The 10,778-nt window shown below is 52.1% G+C and overlaps 1 long non-coding RNA gene across 1 annotated transcript in view; it reads left to right on the forward strand.

Moving 5' to 3' along the window:
• The window catches only part of LOC106723749, a 15,664-nt gene extending 5,506 nt beyond the window's left edge, over positions 1 to 10,158 (forward strand). Inside the window, exons 2-3 of the long non-coding RNA XR_001359465.1 lie at positions 8,303 to 8,411; positions 10,015 to 10,158. This is a non-coding gene — a long non-coding RNA (uncharacterized LOC106723749). The remainder of the gene's footprint in view (positions 1 to 8,302; positions 8,412 to 10,014) is intronic.
• The last annotated feature ends 620 nt before the right edge of the window (positions 10,159 to 10,778 follow it).

A 10,778-nucleotide genomic window follows, 5' to 3' on the forward strand; every position in this document is an offset into this window, starting at 1 on the left:
AGCTCAGCCGAGTGTAGCTGTGAGGGCTTGGGCAACTCACTCCATCTCTCTGAGCCTCAGGTTCTTGTCTGTCAAGGAGGAGCAATAATAATCCCATCTCACAACATTGTTGAGAAGATTAAATGAGAAAATACAAGCGTAAGCTCTTTGTAAATGATAAAGAGCTGGAGAGAAGCTATTATTGGTGAAGCCGACGCTGAGTGTTGGGACGTCAGGACTGGGGAAGAGGAAGGCAGCAGGCACACTTGCCCTAAGAGGCTTAGGGGATTGCGAGCAAGCACCCAGGGACCTTAGGAGAGGAAAGCAGCTCTCCACCGCCTCCCCCACCTCCATCTGCAGTCTCGTCATTGGCTTGGACAGGCGTGACCCGTGAGTCACAGCCCTCAAGCCCTTGCCTTTGGGTGGCAGAGATGTGGGGACAAGGTCAACACATCCAGCTATGAGGAGAGGCCCCCGCAGGAGAAGGGATGGAGTCTTAGAGCAGCTTGCCTTTCTCCATAAGTAAGAAGACAGAAGGCAGGAGAGTGGCTCGAAGACAGGCACCAAGTATATGATATTATTTTAACAACCAACGTGGGAAGAGAAGGAGGAAAAGGCATTGGGAACCCCGGTGTCCTTGCCCACTGCCTGGACCAGGACCTTGTCCTTTTGGATTACAATTCTGCACGGTGCCTTGCAGACACATCCACTTAATACCCATTACTTGACCGAATGATTGGAAAAGCGCAGGAACAAAGAGAGAGGGAATAGAGGCGAGCTGTTTTTACACAATCCATTGTGGTGGAAGACCTGAGCATCCTAGCTTTTGTGCTGATTTGGGGCACAATTTAAATCCGAGGTCCTGCCTGAAAAGGAACCATAACACCAACACCACGTTGCCTTGTCCGTTTATATTTTGGCAGGATCTGGATCGGACAGGAACATCTGACTGTTGGGGGTGGAAGGCGTGGCTGGGTCTGGGAGGGAGACAGGGAGGAGATGGAAGGAACGGCAGAGCTCAGGGAAGCGATGCAGAATATGAGAATGGATCAGTGCGTCCAGTGATTACAGACGAAGAAACTGAGGCCCCAGAAGGCTCAGGGACTTGCTTAAGACCCCAGCTGCTTGGTGGCAGAACTGGGAACAGAACCAATGTCTTCTGACTCCCAATCTTGAGCTCCTCCCAGGACTACAAACAACCTCCTAAGAAATGATTCCCAAAGGGGACACAGAGGAAAATTTGGAGCGAGCACAGCCTGCATCCAGCCGGCCTCAGATTGGAGACTTCCTCGCCACCCTGATGACCCCTCCTTGGCACGAAGGCTTGGCGAGGGCTCCCGTTGTTGAAGAAAGAGATGGGCTGAGAGCCTTGCGCTGGCTTCTGGCTTGTTGGCTGACTCCCGGTCTCCTCCTTGGACAGAGCCAGGAGGGTAAGAAGAACAGAACAAAGAAATAAAAATAGCTGGAGGGTGAACGGTGCCCATCTGCTGTGTGGGCGAGGGAGGCCCAAGGAAGAAAAAGACTGTCAGTTAAGAGGCTGAATGGGGGATTCCTAGCTTCAACAGGCCATGCGGAGGTCAGAGAAGAGAACAGAGAGCAGACATCTTTCGGGGCCAGTTGTATCTGGGCTGAAGTCCTTTTCCCCTGGGACAAGTGACCTAACCTCCATCAGCTTGGTCTCTAACTCCATAACGTGGGGTGATAAAAACATCCACCGTTAGGCGTTACTGTGATGATGAAACAAATACATGTACTAGACTTTCTAGGCCATAGGAGGTGCTTCTCTAGGGTAGCTCCCTGATCGCAGCCATGCCCAGCACCTTCCTTTGCTCTCCAGGCTTGTGAGAGCAGAGAAGGCCAGGCAGGGTCCTTGGGCTGCAGCCCCCTGTGGTCTTGGCAGTGGAGTGTCCAGGGATTCCCATCCAGGTCCTCTTCCTATGGGAGCCTCCTGGGGGTCACCACCAGGCAACTAGAGCCCTGGGTCACAGGTGAGATCCCTCTACCTCTGTACACATTTTAAAAACAACGATGCGCCCTAACCGGTTTGGCTCAGTGGATAGAGCGTCGGCCTGCGGACTGAAGGGTCCCAGGTTCGATTCTGGTCAAGGGCATGTACCTTGGTTGTGGGCACATCCCCAGTAGGGAGTGTGCAGGAGGCAGCTGATCGATGTTTCTCTCTCATCGATGTTTCTAACTCTCTATCCCTCTCTCTTCCTCTCTGTAAAAAATCAATAAAATATATTAAAAAAACAAAACAAAAAACAACAACGATGTACACCCTAGTCGGGTTCGATTCTGGTCAAGGGCCCTTACCGTGGTTGGGTTGCAGGCTCCTCCCCGGCCCGGGGTCCTGGTCATGGAGCGTGCAGGAGGCAACTGATTGATGTTTCTCTCCCATCGATGTTTCTCTCTGTCTTTCCCTCCCTGTTCCACTTTCTCTAGAAATTAATGGGAAAATATCCTCAGGTGAGGATTAACAATAAGTAAATAATAAAACAATAAAAACAACGATGCACAGTGATCACCATAGTAGGTTCTGGGGTTCAGAAGAAATCACGCGGCTGCTCTAAAACGACCTGTGGCAGGATGCACAGTGGCAGGAGGAGCCTTCGGCCATGAGGGCCCTGAACCCCAAAGTCCCCCACTGAGGTGCTTGCTCTGGTCTTGAGAGGTGAACAGGTCTCACCCGTGTGGCCGTGGGTCTCTCTGCTGTCTGCTGGCACATCACTAAGGGAAAGGCTTTGTAGGCAGACAGGCACCGGTTCAAATCTCAGCTTCCCCACGTTCTGGCTGCATGGCGTGGGCAAGTAATTGGACCTCTCTGAGCCTCAGTTGCCTCCTCTGTAAAAAGAGGACAATACCTCACTCAGCATGTTGCTCCAAAGACCAAGTTGACATAGGAACACACTTACTGTTAAAGTTAGCTATTATTACCATTTTTATTTTTACAAACCTGTTTTTACTGATTTGAGAGAGAAAGAGCGATGTGAGAAATATCGATCAGCTGCCTCCTGCATGTGTCCTACTGGGGATGGTGCCCACAGCTGGGCGTGCGCCCTTGACTGGAATCGAACCTGGGACCCTTCAGTCCACAGGCCGACACTCTATGGACTGAGCCAAACCAGCCAGGGCTAACCTCATTTAAATGAGACCTAGAGACCATCAGTTCCCCATCTCTTAATCCCTCCTTATCCACCTGACTCTCCCGGGCCACTGCATCCTCTGGATGGCTCTGCTGGAAGTGACCACGTCCCACCTGGACGCTGGCTCACCTGGCACAGAGTAGGCCTCTCCCTAGGACGACTCCCTGGGCGCGGAGTGGGAGCTCCTGAGCGGGAGGGGCAGAGCTCCCTGGGAAACACCTCTTTGTGTTTGGGGGCTGTCTCCTCAGCAGTTGAGCCCTGTGCTGGGGGGCTGGCTCAGACCCCTCCCTGGCCTCAGCCCCCAGGGAGCCTGCTCCGTGCAGAACACGCATGTGACGAGCCCCTTGCCCTCTGCGCCCCTCGTCCACTCACGGCAGACCCTTTCACACCTCAATTAGCCACTTAGGGAGAAGAAAGAGCAAGTGCAAGCTGGGGAAATCTGTTCAGACCATGATGAATAGTTTCCCAAGCCTGCTGTTGCCATGGCAGCCAGCTGGGAACACCGTTTCCAGGGCCTGAGGCGCTCAGACATGCACGGGGTGGGGGGGGGGAGGGGGGCTGCCCTGCTGGGCTGCTGCCCACTCGCCTTCCCCCACCCTGGCCTCCTGGCTCCCTTAGCAACAGCCATCACCATTGCCATCGCAACCACCCTGCGGCGTCTGCTGTCCAGGATCAGTGTCCAAGGAAACTTTGGGAGGGGGGAAGGTAGGGAGCGTGTGTGTGTGTGTGTGTGTGTGTGTGTATGTATGTGTGTGTGTATGTATGTGTGTGTGTGTGTGTGTGTCAGAGTCAGGGTATGAAGTTGGGAAGGAAAAGGCTTGGCAAGCTTAGCCATGATGATTAGAAGGATGCTTCCCAATGATATAGAAAAGAAGCTCATCAACCAGAGGTCCAATGACCCCTTGGTGATCCGATGGTCACCTTTGAACCCACAAGAACAAGCTTGCGTATCTGGGCGCATGTGAATTTTTCTGGAGGAAGGGTGTATAGTTTGATCAATTTCTCAAAGATGAGGAAGTCCCTATTAGGTAAGAATCTTAAATGACAAAAGCTTTTGCTTTTCAGAATCAGAATTACCTTAGGGACCAGTTGATCAGGCTGGCTGCAGAGATATGCTTAGAAGAAAGAACAAGCCGGGCCGGTGTGGCTCAGTGGTGGAGCGTCGACCTATGAACCAGGAGGTCACTGTTCGAGTCCCAGGCAGGGCACATGCCCAGGTTGGGGGCTCGATCCCCAGGGTGGGGTGTGCAGGAGGCAGCCGATCAATGATTCTCTCTCATCATGGATGTTTCTCTCTCTCTCTCCCTTCCTCTCTGAAATCAATAAAAATATATTTAAAAAATAAAGAAGGAACGAGTACAGGGCAGGGTGGGAGCATATGCATGCCCCCCTGGTCCCTCTCTGGAGTCCCCCAAGGCCACCTGCCCCGCTGGGGACCTCTAGGAGTAGTGACTGGGAGTATTCCTGTGAATGCCATCCTAAATACTCTTTCCTTCTTGCCTGCCTCGTTACTGCAGCTTTACCCGGGGTTAACTGTGCGAATCGCTAGTGTGTGCTGTGTGCCAGGCCCAAGCTCAGGGCTGTACAGACACTGTGCGCATCGTCTCATTTAGGTGTCACTCAGCGTCGGGGGGAAGGGCCTCTTACCCCGGCCATTCAAAGATGAGCATCCCGAAACCCCAAAAGATTGCAAGCGTTTCGCGCAGGTTTATGGAGTTAGAAGTTGGAGAAGTGAGGGGCAGCTTAGCGGAGGTTCTGGACCAGAGTGCCTGAATCTGACCTCAGCTGCACCCCTCTTCCCCATGTGGCCCGAGCTCCTGTGAATCGAGGACACGGATCATCCCTACCCCAAAGGACAGTGACGGGAGCTCAAAGAGTTGACGTTGCATTTGAAAAGGGCTTAGAATAGTATCCATCACCAGATCAAATGGACTTAAATGGGGAGTAGGATGCGGTCCCAGGTCTGCCTGGTTCTAAGGCTCGTGTGTCCCCCAGAGAGGTTTTCAGGGGCGTTTGTCATCCGAATGCTGGGCTGGGTCGTGACCCCAGGAGCACCACGAGCTCTAGACAGAGCTGCCGCCCCTGAGTGAGCCTCAGTGTCCCCACCCCTGAAGCAAAGGGGCGACGATACTCCGCACATTCTCAGGGGCCGGTTTGTGAGCCAAAGTCCCCACCGATGACATGAGGATCAAGTGAAACATGATCCGGGAAGCTTTTGTGAGCGGAGCCATGCCACAGCCTGTCCTCAGCCCCTCAGCCCAGTCCTCGTGCCGGCTCAGCTGGCAGCGCGGGGCAGGGTGCCCAGTGTGACACCCCGAGGCGGGTGGATGGCACGGTGCCTTCTGTGCCCATGTGCCTGGGTCAGCAGCCAAAGCCAGGATGCTTAGGAATTCCGCAGAGGGAGCAGAGAGGCGCGGAGCCCAGCTGCCTCGGGCTGTGTTGGCAGCGGGGAAGGGAGGCAGGTGCTCCTGCGAGGCCACGGATGGCAATGAGGGGCGGGGCGGGGTGGAGCCACGGAGCGTGGTCCAGGCCACGCCAGGTTGGGTGGCCTCCTTGTCTGTGAGGAGGGGTCATTTGTGGAAATGAGAAAAAGCTTTCCTACTCCCTGCGGAGAAGAAACACAGCGAGGCATTATTCAATCAGCGAATAGCGGGCTCAGTCATCTCCAGGCTGCTGGGGCGGGGAGGGACTTGGGGTCCCTGTACTTTTGCCCCCCGAAGGCTCCTCGTGCTGAGAGCAGACGGTGAGGGGGAAGAGGTGGGTCCTTGTTCTTGAGTCACTGGCTGCTGGGGTACCTTTCTGGGGCGCTGGGAGGTGTAGCACGCAGCTGCATCTGGGACAAATCAGCAGCCGACGCAGGGAGGCGAGGGCCCCACAAAGCGGGCGGTGCTGTGAATGACTTGCGCCCGTCAGAAGCCATAATCAGAAGCTATAATCGGAGGTGGTTCGTCTGTGGAGGAGAAAGCCGGGGAGCCATCGCTGACTCAGGGCTGAGGTGGCTCCTGCCAGCTGCTGTCCTGGCCTCCCGGTGCCCCACGCGCAGCCCAGCCCGAGGGGGCGCTGGTTGCAAAGGGAGTGATTCAGAGGCTGTTACAAAAGCAGCGTTTTAGACGGAGGAGCTTCTGAGAGTCTGAATCAAAGCTTTGTTCTGGAACCTTTTAGCTTCTCGTGGTCATGACGAGCCGGGGCTGGGGGTGGTCTTCTCTGAGAAGTAGGGCAGGAGCTGGTGCCCAGGGCCCCGGACAGGCAAGGCGGTGCCACGCCCACGGCAGAAGTGGGTGCCGGGGATGTCTCCGCTGTGAGATGCTAAGCCAAGGATGTCTAGAGGCCACAGGGTCATTTCTTTAACCTCTAGAGCAGCGGTTGCCGACCTTTCGGACGTCATGGGCCACCAGAAGTCCACGGGCCACCGGTTGGCGACAACTGCTCTAGAGCACAGCTCCCCAGGTGCCCAGAGCTCCTGTGAGGATCCAGAGCTGAGGGTCGCCCACTCAGGGAGTTAGGCCTCTCCCAGGGCTCACCCGAGATGCACGCTCTCCATTCCGCTTGCCTGGCACCGACCCGGACTGCCTGACTGTTCTAGGGACTCCTGCTACCAGCCGGCCTGTTCAGCAGGTGCAAACACTCTATGCAGAGCTCTCCCCCCACTCCCCAGGGTTTACTGTGAAACCGGGAAGGGCAAAGGCCATTGTTGTCAGGAGTGTCCCTTGGCAGGTCTGGGCTTCAGGCCTGTCTGAACTGGATGCAAACTGTTAGCCATAGAGCTCTGAGAGCAGGATGATTCAACCATCAGAGTGAGCAGCCAAATGACCAAGATACTTACCCCTGGGGACCATTAGAAATAGACCCCGATTCTTACACCAACCTGGAGGTCTGCCCCTCTCAGTGGGAGAGGCCTGATGGCGTGAGTCAGCTTCCTCTGCTCCCGGGAACCTGTGGGTCCCCCCGAAGTCCTGCTGCTGCAGCCTCCGTCAGCTGGAGAGCAACTCGGCTCTCAGCGAAGCTCCCTCCCTCTCACCCTTCATGGGCGGCAGCCCTCGCCATTTAATGCCTGGATAACAACAATCAGCATAGAGATCGAGCTGCTAATGGAAGAAGAGCGAAGCCAAAAGGGAGACACTGTTCCAGAGCCGAGAGGGCCTCTCCTCAGGAGAAGGTAGCTGCTCAGGGGAGGGGTTCATCAGCTGCCTCTGAGTTTTTATTTTTCATTTATTTTTATTTTTTAAAATACATTTTTTTATTGATTTCACAGAGGAAGGGAGAGGGAGAGAGGGATAGAAACATCAATGATGAGAGAGAATCATTGATCGGCTGCCTCCTGCACACCCCCTACTGGGGATCAACGCCACAACCCAAGCATGTGCCCTTGACCGGAATCGAACCCAGGACCCTTCAGTCCGCAGGCCAACACTCTATTCCAGGGGCCCTCAAACTTTTTAAACAGGGGCCCAGTTCACTGTCCCTCAGACCGTTGGAGGGCCAGACTATAGTTTAAAAAAAAAACTATGAACAAATTCCTATGCACACTGCACATATCTTATTTTGAGGTAAAAAAACAAAACGGGAACAAATACAATATTTGTATTTGCATGTGGCCCGCGGGCCGTAGTTTGAGGACCCCTGCTCTATCCACTGAGCCAAACCGGCTCGGGCCACTTTGAGTTTTAATAGGAGGCTGATCACAATCCACCTCCCCCTCCTCCCCCAACACACACAGGAGCAGCAAGTAAGGGGGAGGGAAGACCTAAACTGGGCCCTGGCTGCTGGCCTTGTTCTCTGTTTTCTCCTCCATCTGTTAGTCGGCAAGCGACCATTCCAAAGCTGTCCTCTTTCTGCCGTTCATCCTCTATTTGTGGTTTTGGATCTTGGTCCTCCTCAAAGCCACCTACGTTGAATTTCTGCCCCAACCAGATCTCTGCTGAGTCTTGCCACCATAAGACATTTCAGATGCACTATTAGTTCCCAGGTGCCCAGAGGAGTGGGGCGCTGGATCGCTCTCAGGACGGGAAGCTTGAGGGCAGACAACCCTGGAAGCATGCATTTAGAATTTATGTTTGGGATTCCAGACTAGGGAGCTGACACCTGGTGAGATGAAATGGTTTGCAAAGATCTGGCTCCTTTGTAGAAGAGCAGACTAAAACTCAGGTCATCGAACTCTGGCCCTCTGGTTGCTCTCTTAGCAGGGAGCTCTGCTGATGGGATGACTGCACAGCTCTGCTGGTTGCCCTACAGCGCTGCCAAGCACTGTTACCTTAAACTCTCTGCAGACATCCTGTGCTGGAACCAAAGGTCAGTGGGGGTGATGCTTGGGTGGAGCAATGGAGGATGACCGGGCTAAGAAGGCCCTAGCCGGTTTGGCTCAGTGGATAGAGCATCGGCCTGCAGACTGAAGGGTCCTGGGTTCGATTCCAGTCAAGGGCACATGTCCAGGTTGCGGGCTCGATCCCCAGTAGGGGGCATGCAGGAGGCAGCCGATCAAGTGATTCTCTCTCATCATTGATGTTTCTATCTCTCTCTCCCTCTCCCTTCCTCTCTGAAATCAATTAAAAAATATTTAAAAAAACATTCGTGAAAACCAAACAAAAACAACGAAGGTTCATGCACACGAAGACCTCCTCCTGGGAAGTCAGGTTAAGAGTTTGTTGAAGATGGTGGTGAGGAACCTGCCCCTCCCTGCTGGATAGAGTGGGCTGGAGGGGCAAAGGGCAGCTCAGTCCCCTTTGTGTGGTCAAAATTCCCTCCACCTGTGAACAAGGGGACATTGGGCTGCCCATGCATCACAATTGACTGAGATGTCAGTGGGAGCTCTTCCTGTCACGATGTTTCACTCTAGCGCCTTCATTTCTATTATTATACCAAGTGATTTGTTCCCAAAACATCAGCCAAACAGCAAAAGAGTCACTGGCTCCATAGGTCTCTTCCTCTCCCCGCTCCCCCTCCCCTGCAAGCTGGCTCCCCACTCAGAGTGCCGGCCTCGTGGATCTTGCTGAGGCCCACGCTCTGTGGGAAGAGTGGCAGGAGGGTTAGGGAGAGGGGAACTTCAGGTCTCATCTTGAGTCTGCCCAGAATCCTTGGCCTTTTTGGTTCTGACCAAGCAGAAGTTTGGTTTAATTTCTGCTTTAATTTATTTAAAACCTGGGTCAATGTCCTTCTCTACTTAGTGCCGTAGTTTCTTCACCTCTGAAACGGGGAGAAACGTCTTTTTTTTTTTAATGTAAATCAAATTTTATTTATTTTTTCCCTTGCAATAAACATTAATATTTCAAGAAAACCGGTTTTAAATATAATAATATTACATGCAATGAACATTAATATTTCAAGAAAAAATATTTTTATCTTTTACTTCTCCTCATTAATGGGAAATTTTATACTGAATAAATCTTCTCTAATATGGAACCTACACTTGTTTTGCTTGCACTTCCTTTTTTTTCTTGACTTATGGAAAGACTTAGTGTGTATACAAACTGAATATGTATATATTAGAGTAGGGGTGGGCAAACTTTTTGACTCGAGGGCCACAATGGGTTCTTAAACTGGACCTGAGGGCCGGAACAAAAGCATGGATGGAGTGTTTGTGTGAACTAATATAAATTCAAAGTAAACATCATTACATAAAAGGGTACGGTCTTTTTTTTTTTTTTAGTTTTATTCATTTCAAACGGGCCGGATCCGGCACGAGGGCCGTAGTTTGCCCACGGCTGCTCTATCCATTGAGCCAAACCAGTTAGGGCAAGAAAAAATATTTTAAATAGAATAATATTACCAAAACGGTACTAACATAATATAATGAGAAAAGTCTTGACGGTTTCCCTTTACTTGGGATGCTGAGACTTGGGTTCTGGTCAGATGATTGGTGAGATTGAAACCACGCCCTTTCTTCTCTGTTTGCTAGAGTTCCCACCTGAAGAAGTTGAGCACAACTATGAGTGGTCCCCTTCTCCCACAAGGCCATCATTGCTCCCCAAACCAGGGGGCCAGCCAAAATCATTCTTTCATGGAAGGCCCAAGGACTACCTGAAAAATCTTCAAAAACTAAAAACAGTGAGTTTTTTTTTTTTAAAATCCTCCCAATAATTCACTTTGCTTGGCTTCCTCTGACTGAAACGGGCACTGGTTAAGTAAAGTCAAGAGGAGCCTGAGTCAGGTAGTGGATGGGATGGGCAGAGACTGTGACCAAGGCATCTTGGGTAATCACTTCCTCCTGGGAATCCAGGCGGACAGTTGCTTGTACAGTTCCATTCATTTGTCACTTGGCATACGCTATTTTATATGTTAGGGATCAAAGGATGCCCTAGCCGGTTTGGCTCAGTGGATAGAGCATCGGCCTGCGGACCAAAGAGTCCCGGGTTTGATTCCAACCTTGGTTGCAGGCTCCTCCCTGGCCCAGGCCCTGGTCGGGACTTGTGCAGGAGGCAATCAATGTGTTTCTCTCACATCGATATTTCCCTCTGTCTTTCCCTCTCTCTTCCACTCTCTCTAAAAAGCAATGGAAAAATATCCTCGGGTGAGGATTAAAAAAAAAAAAGGATAGATAGCTCATCTATATTTTAAGAGAAAGAGCAGAGTGATACACAGTAGGCTTTCAATAAATAGTTGCCGATGATTAGAACCCTCGTTTCAGGTTTGTGAGTCTGTGAAAGAAACAGAATGGAGAAC

This window comes from Myotis brandtii, unplaced genomic scaffold (genome assembly GCF_000412655.1).
Source record: "Myotis brandtii unplaced genomic scaffold, ASM41265v1 scaffold636, whole genome shotgun sequence".
In the NCBI taxonomy this organism is placed as follows: Eukaryota; Metazoa; Chordata; class Mammalia; order Chiroptera; family Vespertilionidae; genus Myotis; species Myotis brandtii.